Genomic DNA, 12860 nt, shown 5'->3' with positions numbered 1-12860 from the left:
CACATATATTATGAATGGTATTATTATAAATATGAATATATAAATATATAATTATATATAATTCTATATAAAAATTATATAGATATATAAATAATGTTGCAAAAGAGAGAAGTATATGTCTTAATATAATTTACCTGTCTCATCGATATCGAGATACAAATAATCATCTGCACCTACATATACAATTTTTTTCTTATTAAGCGAACATACTTCCTGTCAACATGAAAATTTAATCTGATTCCAGTTGCTAATTCTAGCCGTCATTCGATTAGTTTAATAATGCAATTGATGATTTTATTAATTCCGGTTACTCGTCCATTGCATGGATAAGAAACAAGTTCCAATTAGCTAGATTTGGCAAATTTATAATGGGATACGGGATGCTGACAAATAATAAGATTAGTATCGTGAATATCTCGCAAATTTGATTAGCTTCTACAAGACAAGTATCATCTTTAGACATTTTTGCTATTTTGGAATCATAATAGTATAATTAAAGGCGATAAAAACAGATAACTGATTCTTTTTTCGAAGGACGAGTTTTTATATCAGATGTTGCTTTTTAAAAGCTGTTTTGGCAAGTTGCAATAATATTGCTGATTTAATTATAAAAGATGTCAACATATATTAAATGTATACGTTGTCATTTTACATTAGTAGAGTATCCAACAAATATTCTCTCGTATAACGATATGTAAATTTTGATATTTATAGCAGCTAGATAAATATACCTATTTAACTTTAATGGATAAAATACGAGAATTCATTCGATTACTAATCCGATAATCTTAAAATATGCATTTGGCTAGTGGTACGAGATTCAACTTATAGGAGGATACCAATTTATTATTTACACTACGATTATTATCTTTATCTCGCCTTGTTTCTTAGAAATATGTTAAAAATTTTCTTCACTTTAAGTAAGATTTATATATATATATAATTCTAATAAAACATTAATCTTTTAATATTAAAATATAATAACTCTAATAATAAAAGTTTAATAATAAAATAACACACGTACACTTTAAATGAAAACAGATTTAATTAATTAAGAAAAAAGAATAGAAATATATTCTTTAATTTTGCATATAGTATTTCATAAAATTTTATGTAAACCTTGAATATGTATAAACATTTTAATTAACAGCTCTTTCATTATAGTTTCCAACTCTATTACTCATTATTTCATTGGAGAAAGAAATTATAGGGATTTTCTTTCCCACTCTAGCAAAAGAACCTTTAAGTGCATGAACCTTTAAGTAGTTTATTAAAAAAGGATTTTGTCAGAATTTATGAATAGTAGCGAGATTTTTATTATATACAGCCACCGCTTATTGGTGGACGATTCTTGTGCAGCCGCATGAATCTTCGCCTAAGTATCGCCGGAACTTGGAAATATCTTGAGAAATATATGCGAGGATATATTATTATTACGGTCAGCAACTGCGTGCATATCGCGAATGTGCGTAACGACGTACGACGCGTAACGGCGGTCGGTCGAGGGATAACGCCTCGAGAATTATCGTAAAACATGGAAAGACCGTTTATGATATTATTCCGCATCGACTGAGAAAATTACTATTGGCTGTAAACTCGTTCCGGTTCTTACGGGTCCCTTTACGATCGACGTGGCTTCTTCACATTTCAGCTGTACGCGGACCTACTTAAGCGCGTATAAATACGTATACGGTACCGCTCATGGTGATTCGCCGCATCCAACTGATGTGTGTTCCCGCAAGCGGAAACGCCGCGGAGATCCGCGCGCAACGCGAAGATAAGAGAATCTCTTCGAGATTTGTTGCAACGTAGACCGCGACTATGCATCTCTCGGACGCGCCGCCGGTCGTCGGCGATTTCTAATCTCTCTCTTTCGGTTAGATCGCCGACGTCAGTAAAGTCACTGGCAGATCTCGCGGTCATAGCCTTTAGAAATGTGCTAGCTAGATCTTAACGAAACGATTGCAGTAATGTTAAGAATTTTAAAGCATAATCTATATATATATATATGTATCAATACTCAATTAATGAATGGAGAACTGTATAGCAATATTTAAAAACGTTTTCGTTGCCGAAGAATTTTTTTCAAAAAATATGCCAATGATTGCTTTTTTAGTTAATGGATTAATAAATTAAGTACTTTAAATTTTGATCAATTGTCAAAAATCTATTTTTGCTCGAATTGTAGAATATTTAGATTAAATTACGTGCTTTTATACTAATGTAATGAAAAAGTGAGTTTTCTATATATATTGCTAATTTGTACTAATGCGAGTCATATGACATATAAAAAAATTGATTTATTTCACTATATAGTACAAAGAAAATATAATTTCTCTCTTCTGATATAATTTAATCAATATGGCTAGTGAGAAAATACGAACCTTAAAACATTATATATTAATCTCGATAGACTATATGCAAAACTAACAAATATATTTCTATTCTCTTTTTCTTTTTATAATTATTAAAGTTATAAACTTTATTATTATAAATTTTATTTATCTTATTTAAAATGTATAAAATTTGTAACATATTTCTAAAAATGTATAAACAGGTAATAGGCCCTCATATCTTATAATGTCTCTTAATATTCTATTATATTTATATACAGCAAAATGATCCGTAACAATATTTTTATTAATTTCACATGTATATATAAAATAAAAAGAATGTGTGATGGACGCGCAGGAAAAGAATAACTTTTCGCCTTTCATAAAATATGTGAAAATGTTCGCGATGTATGTACAAGTCGATCTTGTCCTGTAATATAAAGCCATCCCCAACGTCACGCCATTATCATTCTTATTCACATGTCGCTCGGCGTCAGAAAAGAGAGATCCCTCAACCTTTTACGAAACCTAACGATCGCGGTTGTTGCAGCCGTTTCGGACGCAGGTGACCGAGTCGGGAATTTTCTGACCGTGCGTAATCTCGCCGCTCGTAAACGTCCAGACTGATTTAACCGCTTTCGCCACGACGGCCGTTCATTTTCTCGCTAATTGCGCTCTAGGCTCGTCGATCTTTTCTTCTTTTTTTTTTTTCTCCATGCTCTCCCGCTCACTGTTCGCCGCGTGAGTTATTCCTTGGACTGGCGCGGCACGAGATATGCGGCGCCTTTCCGTATACTGTCGAGATCAAACCTGATCGACGAGACAATCCGCCGTTGGCATACACACTCACGACACACTTATTCTCGCCTAAGTATCGATATTCTTGATATGTGCCCGCGTAAAGAATTGCCTTCTCGCCGACGTTTTCGTCGTTTCGCTGATGCCTATTGTTTAAATCGCGACTTTCTAATTCCCCGAGTAAACGTGATTGACGTGAGTCGCCTAATCGTCAATTAGAATCGAACGCGAGTCCGAGTGTAGTTTGTGTCAACAAAAATCGGTCTAAGAAGTATGTATCGGCACATTCACGCCGAGTTCTAATGCATAGTAAAAACTGCCTTCCAGCTATCGGTTTACGACCAAGAGATCAACGCGATATGATAATATGTATCTTGATAATTTATTCACGAAAAAATGTATAACATCGCAGCATTCTCATTTTTCAAATCCTTGTATAGAATACGAAATGACTGGAATTATAATGGCAACGCGAGTTTATGTGTGAAATTATAAAAAAGGTAGAAAATTATAGCATGGGGATACATTTATGTATATAAAGAATGTGTTTCATATTTTTTTATTCGACGATGCGCGGACAAGCAAATAAAACGCGATGCAAAATCAGTGTTTGAAAAAGTTAACTGTGAATTGAGCCCTTCATGGGAATATTTTCGGGATTTAAACACGGGCTCGAGGAATAAAACGCAGGAAACGAGTTCCTAGTGCGAAGGTTGACCGTGTGTGGCCGGTTTTTGAATAAAATCAAATTGGATGAAATAGAGAACTGAAACCTATCCTCTTATATACGAATAATGACCGTCTCTCTGTCCGACGAAAATTATCATTACTAATTTCACCGTCGAATTCTGAATTCATGAACAGCTCTAGTCGGTCGTTCGTTCATTAATGTCTATTATACAAAATGTTTGGGATACATATAAATTTATTTCACTAACGAATGTCCATTGTTTGCGAATTTTTATTCACCTGCGTGATGTGACAATATATAGTTAATTTAATGTGTTAATCTAAATTTGAAATTGATTTTAACTTCGTTACATTTTTGTTTTCTTTTTTTAAATTTGATTATAAAAATTAGTTTTATTCCTATTATCTATATCACTATTATTCAAGTAAGGAGGAAATATTAAATAATGCGATATTATTTTATATATAAAAATTTTATCGAATTGTTTTTTTTTAAATATAATTATTTTGTGCAATGCATGTATATTTTTAATAAAATGGTAGCAGTAAAACAAAGCTTAGATTTTGCAAGATTTTTAAGAGGAAGTTTTATTGATGATATTGTATCTACTTTGCAATTATCTCTTCGTAAAATTGATATATTCATATTATATTTGTAATCATTATAATCCTATCAAAAGTACGCGACGAGAATTGAGATAATCCCGAAAGATTTTTGCGCGCAGTTGAAATGAAATTCTTCGATCGATGGATTGTTAAGAGATCAATGTTAGAAGATAAATATGATTGTTACAATCGATAAATTCTAGACTGCGGAGGTGCGTGCTTATTCTTTCGTTGCGATGTTAGTGCGTCACGATAGAGAGTTATTCTTATGGTGGCGTAAAAATAGCAGGGCGTCGTTAAATCGCGTAGGAAAATGCTAAATAGGTCTTTGAACCGGCGTCAGCGAGCGCTAGAGATCTGATAACGGCCGTTAATATTACAGCCGTGAAGTGGCCGCGCAAACGCGGGAAATCATTTTGTTGGCGCGTATATGTATAGTATTTCTTTTGCCTCAACCGTTCGCCGATATAATCCAAAGCTAAAGAAATTGCGTGGAGCGTTATCGGAAATCGATACGAGAAATATTAACGATCGTACGCCAAACACAGCGAGAGTAACGCAAATTAGTTTCTTTTACCATTTTATTTTACGGTAATGTGCGGTTAGAGATTTCACACACATATATATATATATATATACAACATTTTCGAGCATTTTCCTTGATTAATGATTAATAAATAAAAAAAATAAAACAAGTAAAATACTAAGCGCACTTTCGTCGCAACACGCGCATTTTCTAATATAAGACTTCCGATATTAATCGCACACATATACATGATATATTAACTTTGTGGGAAATATAGAGACCTTAAAGTTCCGCGGATGTCTGTCATTCCTTTTCCGCTACGAAAATTGACAGTTCCTCACCGATCTCTTGTCTTTTTGCGTTTATTCACGTGCTTCGAATGACATACAGCGTCGTAAAAGCGTTCTTCGGTCTCTTCCCGTGGACAATTATTTAATAACGGCCATATATATGTATATAATTAGTATCCAGCGTTCAGTGAGTTATACCGAATGATTTTACTTCATTAGATCCTACGCAGAGAATCGGCTGCTCGTAAAAATCACAGCGGCGCGCTTACCGTTAAGAGAATCGTTGCGCATTAAAATCCTTCTGATCCTTCTCGATCGACCTTTTGTTTGGTCGACGATGATGTTTTTATCGGGCAGTAAAACTTGTCCCGCGGATAGACTGAGAATAAGCATATCGTTTTACGGAATTTCCGATATCGCCGCGACAACTCTTCTTGCGCAATCATAGATACTTGAATTTTTTCCTCCCCCTTTTCACTTTTTGTACATATATATGTATATTAATGATTCGCTGCTAAATCGATTGATGCTCAATTTGTGAAATGTGAAATATAATAGGTGCTTTGCGGCCTAGATTATATTTCTTTTCACGAAGTGAACCGACTTTATAATGTCTTGATAGCCCGACGTACCAGCTTTCTTCTACCGAAGATATAAATTAACTGACAAAGAGTGCAGATCGTTGTTACAATAATTGTGGCAAGGCATGCACGTATTGCTTTCTACTTTATGATTTCTTCCTTAATTGGATAACGGAAGTTCTCTATACAAAACTTTCCTTGCTATTGTACATTTATTTGCTCCACAATTGCGATATAACGCAAGTCTTATTTACCAAGATAATTTTGAGATAGGTAATTTTTGAAAACAATTTATTATATTTATTTATTTATTTATGATTCTAATGTTATGATTTCGATATTGGAAGTTATATGTGAGCATAAATTTTCGCACAAGAATAAAATTATTTCGCAGAACATCGTGTATTATACATATAATGATTTATTAAAAACTTAATTTTCATTTATATGAATTTTTGAGATTCCTTTTTTTTTTTTGTTCTTGTGTGAACATATAAATTTTTATAAATGATGTAGAGTATATAACATCTATTGTTCTTCCAATGGTATAACTCGGTGAAACAATTTTTTATTCGCGAAAGAGTCCGAGTTTGTTGTGGCGGAAACTCGGGTCAGAAAGAAAGAATGGCACAGAGAGAGGCACGAGAGCACAAATGCAAAACGGACGACGAGCGTTTGAGATCAGGAAACCGTTTGCACGAAAGTACGAAGAGTGGTAGTCGGCCAATACGGGTCCGTTCATTGTCCGTCCTTTCGTCCGTCCTCGCGGTCTTTCACGATTATTTTTGCCGGTTCGCGGGCACAATGAGCGATTTCTAGCCAGTCCCATTGTTCCCTTTCGTAGCATGAGTTTTATACCAACTACGGTCGCTGAGTCTTAGGCGTCTTGGATGCGCGAGTTCACAAAAGGGAGAATCTATTTCCTTAACAACATTCGCGAAAACGCCATGTAACAATATAATTGTTACATGTAGGCTACATCCAAAGGGAGAGCTCGTTAATTGGAAGTAATTGCAGTTTCTTGGCGTGTAGTTTTTTTCTATTAATTCTCCGCGCGTTGAGTCGCGATATTTTTTCCAGATAGTTTACGCGAGAATTTCTTGCGAGAATTTCTTACGCGAATTTTTACAAAGCGAGCGTTTTTGCGAAGGCGGTTTAAATCGACGCTGATGGACATATACACGCGGACATATATTCTCAGTCAGATTCTCGGTATGGCTCGTTTACTTTTATTTTACGATTACTGACGAGACGTAAACGAGAAAAAACAGGAATATGTTTATGCATTCTCACTATTTCCAACCTTGCCTTTGTGCAAATTTCGTTATCTCTCCGCGCACGAATAATCTCGCGGCTCTGGATTTTATACCGTTTTTTTTGCCGGTTTGATAACTTGATCATTATCTATGCAACTACTCGCACTATATCATATTGCGGCTGGTGTCCTGGCCATCATATTTATAGCGATATCAGCATTTTCATTTTTAATAACGGTAAATAGAAAGCACATCCAACGTTTCAACTAGGTGTGAACGAGATCGCGCGAGCCACAATATCGATCGTTTTGTTTATATAGAGATCATTTTGTTTATACAGAAAATAAGAACGTGTAGTGTAAAACACCATACGATTAATCAAACGCACCGATGAGATGCCAATGAATGATCGATCGCGTGCTCAGGACCCTTGGACTGCTCATTTTCTTTAATCTTCGGATGACGACGTCGGTACAACGCGCATAATTGCTTTGATCGATGTAATTAGGAATGGTAATTGAGGATCTGGTTATAATTGCGGTCGAACCAATTTCTTTTTTTCATGATTCCTGTTCGTGATTGCGATCATCATCAATTCGACGTGATTCGTCGATCATTATAAAGCCGTACACACTCTGAATATTTTTGCAATAGTAATAATCTTCTTTCACATATTCACTGAATTTATTTGTGAATATTTTTTTATTAAAAGATTCTTTATTGTAATAATTTAAAAACGAAGAACTGCAGTAAATTTATATGTATATAATATGTATATAATGATATCTTAAAATTATCTCCTTGAAATTTGGAGCATTCTTGAAACAAAACTCTAAAACTGGCTATAAGCAGATTTGCTGGAATGGCTACATATATGTATAAAGCGAAATTAAAAACTCACTAGTACGATATGCGCAATACCGGAATTGTTAAACACATGTTGAGATCTGTAAAATACAAATACATACATCCAAATTATATCTACATGTGAAGCAACATTTAAAATAATTAATATTTTAAGAAATAATTATGTGTGATTGAATTTCTCATTCGTTCTTTGAACAAATATTTAACAAACTCATTTTAAAAAGAAACATTTTATTAGATATAAACTATTATGAAATAATATACATATAAAAGTCTCTAATTCTTATATAAATAATCTGACTAGTTACAAAGTCTTAAAAAATAATTAAAATATTTTATATATAGATTTTATATATGAAAATATAATTATTTTATATTTTATAATCATTATATTACAATGATGTAAAGAAAAAAGAAGTGTAAATTATTGCGGTGGAGATAAATTTTTTTTCCAGATATAATAAATAATAAGTTTAATAAACTATAAATTACTTACCCCACGGTTGCTCCGCTGTCGTCTCGCACCCCGGGCCTTATCCTCTGCTGCTTCTTTGTGACATTCGCGAAAACATAGTTAATTAGAGTGCGCGTACTAATTAACAGAAAATGACAATTGCACGATACTTTGCCCGGCTCTCCCGATATTAATTATACACAATTCTCACTATTGAGATAGGAAAACAATAAACGATTCGTTAATGAGCGCGAAACTATGATCCGCTCGACACTCAAAAATTGCGTGACTAAATTTACGCACAACAATGCTGTATAGCTGTTACCAATAAATAGTATATGCTCGTTTAAGATAAATATTCACGAAATGCTTTGATTGTATTAATGATATAAAATAAGCGTTTTAACAAATTATGAATGTAAAAATACATAGCCTGCATCGCTCTTTGAAAATATTTCCCCGATTTAAATATAATTTGCCAATGATTTTTAGATTCAAAGTGCGGAGTAATACGCGAATCGTAGGATCATGCGATTCAAGAACAAATTATAACACATAAATCACTTATAAACAATTATCTTGCAATTTAATGAATAAAATATCGCGCAGGTATTAATTTTGTAATACGTTAAATATTTCGCGGCGACAACTGATTAAGTATCACCCGATATTTAGCTTTCGACCTTGATGACGTATGTCGGTAGCGCGCTAGTTTACGCACGGTTTGTTTATTATCATTCGCACGGCGAGTCTCGAATGGAAAGGACGCGTCGTGATCCGCTTCGTGTGTCGTCGTTATCTTTCCAGAGACCCGATAATTTCCTACGATCATTTTCTACAGCGATTATTATTACAATTAATGATTAACAATTCGTAAGCGTATCAAAGCAACGATTAATTTGCACGACTTATTCATTTAAATACATAAATCGAAGCGATAGGAAATTGCTGTTATATAAATTACTGTTTTTATTACGATATTTATGGTCACTATCATTTTTTTAATGCTTAGAAAAATATATATCTCGCATCGCACTTTGTACAAATTTTTCCGATTTTCTTTGATTGAATAAAATCCACTCAATGTGTTGACTTTTTAATAATACACATTTATCACGCGCGCATTTATATGTTAAAACTATATCGCGCGTGGAATTCTGATTATATATTATCTGTCTTCTATTTTATATCATTAATTTGATTGAAATTTGTAGCGGATAATTTCGCGGATATTTTTAACTTTAATTTTGATTTGTACATATATATATATATATATATATTTATAATGCGTTATAAAATAGCAAAATAGCAAAATTTCTTTGAAATACGAACATATGCTATTTATTAGCAACAATGATAGCATTGCGCGAGTGGCGCATAAATTTAGTCGCGCAATTTTTGAGTGTCGAGCGGATCAGTTTCACGCTAGTTAACGAATCGTTAATTGTTTTCCTATCTCAATATAAGATGCGCATTGCGTACAATTAATATCAGGAGTGCCGAACGAAGTATTGCGAGATTGTCATTTTCTGTTAATTAGTACTCGCGCGATAATTAATTATTTTTTTGTGAATGAATGCCACAAAGGAGTAATAGAACTAGATGAATTAGAGAAGAAGAGGAGATTCGGGGAAGTATCCGGCGATAGCGGAGCAATCAAGAGGTAAATAATTTATTATTTATTTTCTGTAAATTAATTTATTGCGGTAATAAAAAACACTTTATATTATTATAATGTAATGTTTGTAAAATATTCTCTATATTTAAAAACAAAAATTAAACTAAAATAATTTTTATTAAATATCTCTTTAAATGACGAATGAGAAATTTAATTGCGCGTACACAATAATTATTCCTTAAAATATTATATATTTTTAACATTTTTTAAAAATATATATTTCATTTGGATATACGTATTTGTATTTTATAGATCAAGATAAGATGTGTGTGTGCGTATGTATATTACAATTCCGCTGTCGCGCACCGTACCGGTGAGTACTGAACAAATATTTTAAAGTTTAAACAATGTATGCGTATATGTATATATGGCTGAAAAATTCTGCGTTGTCCAAAAAATTTAAGTATTCCGACATTCTTTTGTATCAAAAAGTTTAAGTATTATGGCACTTTTTATCGCATATCTTTATTGTAGAGAAAAAGTAATTTACTAAAAATTAGGAAGACTATATAAGATTAGCTTGTGGAATTATATGGATCACTGAAAAGAAGAGACGTAGATCGATAAACGTTTCTCGTGCGTATGTAATTTTAAAGCCTTGTTCTCGTTTTCTCATTTCGCGATACGATGATCTATATGGCTGATCGCCAGGTGTAGGAGTGACTGAAAGATATCCAATTCGATAAGACACCTGATCGTCGGAAAATGCTATGACGAGGCTATCGATGAAGGGAGTCTACCGGCTGACGATAGATAACATGAATTGCTAAGAGCTTCCGCTACATGTACATGTACATAAAAATGAATATGCATATTTGATCGACGGCCGATTATATCTACCTCGACTCTGCCACATCCGATTATTTTTGCCGATGAAATTTTTGTCAAAATCGATTTGATTTAATAACTGATATTTGTTCGTTGCTTTTTCTCGGTGATAAAGTTGATAATAAAACGTCAATTTCGTGGAGAAAAAAAATAATCATAGGTATTTGAATTTTTTTGTCAAAATTGTGAAAAATATCATTTGAGAAAATTATTCAGAATATCATCTTTTTAATAATTATAACTAAACTTATATTTAGATTACATGTACTCCGGGATTATTAATAAAAAATATTTTGTTCGATCAAATATTCATTCAGATTAATCTTTCATTTCTATCGCAAAGCTGATCAGGCATGACATATTTGGGACAGAGTTAACATGCGATCACCTGCATGGAGCATTTATCGCGTCATTAAGTGCTATTAGATGCGTTATAATTTTTTTTTTTTCGTGCATCCCTAATTAATCATCATGATAATAACTGTTTTTTGCCAATTGTTAGATTCGTTTTTTTTGAATATGATAACTACTTAGCACATAATTTCCAATTTTTACCGTAATTACCCCATGCTTCCACATTTTTCGACATATTTCATCTTTTATCAGAGCAATCTTTCATTATTTTGTTGATTATATAAATATCTTGGTATTATATGCATTTACATACAAATATTATTTAAGTGCCATCTTAATCACATACGCCTCCCTACATATACATATACACATTCTCTCTTTTTTTCCATGTAAAGGAATATTTATTTTACAATTAGTATATGTTTATAATTATACATATACCTTTTTTGCAATAGTAACTAATAAAATATTTACAAAATATGCAAGGAGAAGTATTGTTAGTTTAACTAGTGTTTTGTAGCAATGATTAGTTTTCTTTTTTTAAATTTAAATAACAATTAATTTATATTATTAAAATCAGTTTTAAGTCCGAAAAAGTTTAACAATTAGATATTATATTCGCATTTAATTATTACTTGATATTAAGGATATTTAGTCAAATGCTTTTTGATTAAATAAATTCATGTTACATTCTGCTTAAATAATTGCGGAGAAAAATGTGGTCGTAACAAATGACGGCCAAGCATGAACGCGAGAAATTCAGCGAGATAAGTAGTAGTCCTTTATAAAAGAGAAGAATGTTGCACGCCAACCGCGATAACGATAACGATGGACACAATCGCGGACAAAGAGAGAGGAGAGAAAGAGTTTTGCTGCTTGTAAGCATAATTAACGGGTTTTCGATTGGAGCTAAGTTCCTTGATAACCGCAATCGAATTGCCATTGTATACTATAAGTAGCGATACGATAAAATGTGATTCTAATGCAATTCTTTTTCTTACGTAAGATCAGAAGGGATATTTTAATATATATATCTGTATTTCCTTGTGTCTAAAATTTTATTAAATTAATTTAATATTATTAAATTGAAATTAATTATTACACAAATTATTTATCATTATTAATATTATCTCGATTGTGAACAAATAACGTTGTTAGTTGATGAAGTTATTTTAGTTTAGGCTGTGTATATACTGTGATATATATATTGTTACATCCGCGGATTTCGATATATCTCGAAGTGGCTCGCGGCACGATTCCAATTTACTCACTCACACATGAGAAATAAGAAGGCACTTTTATAAAGAACTTTGATAACTTTAATATTATAGACGATGACACAGAATACAAATAAATAATAATAATAATAACCGTCGTAACGAATACGTCTGCACGGTATGTCAACCGTCGCGTGACTAAAATGGCGCCTCTCCAACAAGATGTTCGCCATTGTTTTACCAACAACCCCGTGACAACGAGACTTAATTTCCTTAATTTCAATGCCGACGCGATGAATGATCGCGAAGACCACAGGGACGTAACACTATGTATTTTTTTACTTCGTCGGTGCTCGATATTTTTGGAATGCGAAGTCGTGTA

General features: G+C 32.8%; 1 protein-coding gene and 1 long non-coding RNA gene across 3 annotated transcripts in view; one reads left to right on the top strand and one right to left on the bottom strand.

Moving 5' to 3' along the window:
- The window catches only part of LOC115245439, a 63649-nt gene extending 55624 nt beyond the window's left edge, over positions 1-8025 (bottom strand). The window contains exon 1 of one of the 2 annotated variants that reach the window (XR_003885548.1): positions 7982-8025. This is a non-coding gene — a long non-coding RNA (uncharacterized LOC115245439). Of the gene's footprint in view, positions 1-7468; positions 7909-7981 lie in introns of those variants that run through there. The other variant, XR_003885547.1, reaches the window with a different exon arrangement.
- The window catches only part of LOC115245434 (UPF0489 protein C5orf22 homolog), a 692512-nt gene that overhangs the window by 60820 nt on the left and 618832 nt on the right, over positions 1-12860 (top strand). The window lies entirely within an intron of this gene.

The sequence above is a fragment of the Formica exsecta genome, unplaced genomic scaffold (assembly GCF_003651465.1).
Source record: "Formica exsecta isolate Colony F162 unplaced genomic scaffold, ASM365146v1 scaffold98, whole genome shotgun sequence".
Classification (NCBI taxonomy): Eukaryota; Metazoa; Arthropoda; class Insecta; order Hymenoptera; family Formicidae; genus Formica; species Formica exsecta.
Note: the sequence above shows the minus strand (reverse complement) of the source record. Positions and strands in the feature narration are given on the sequence as shown.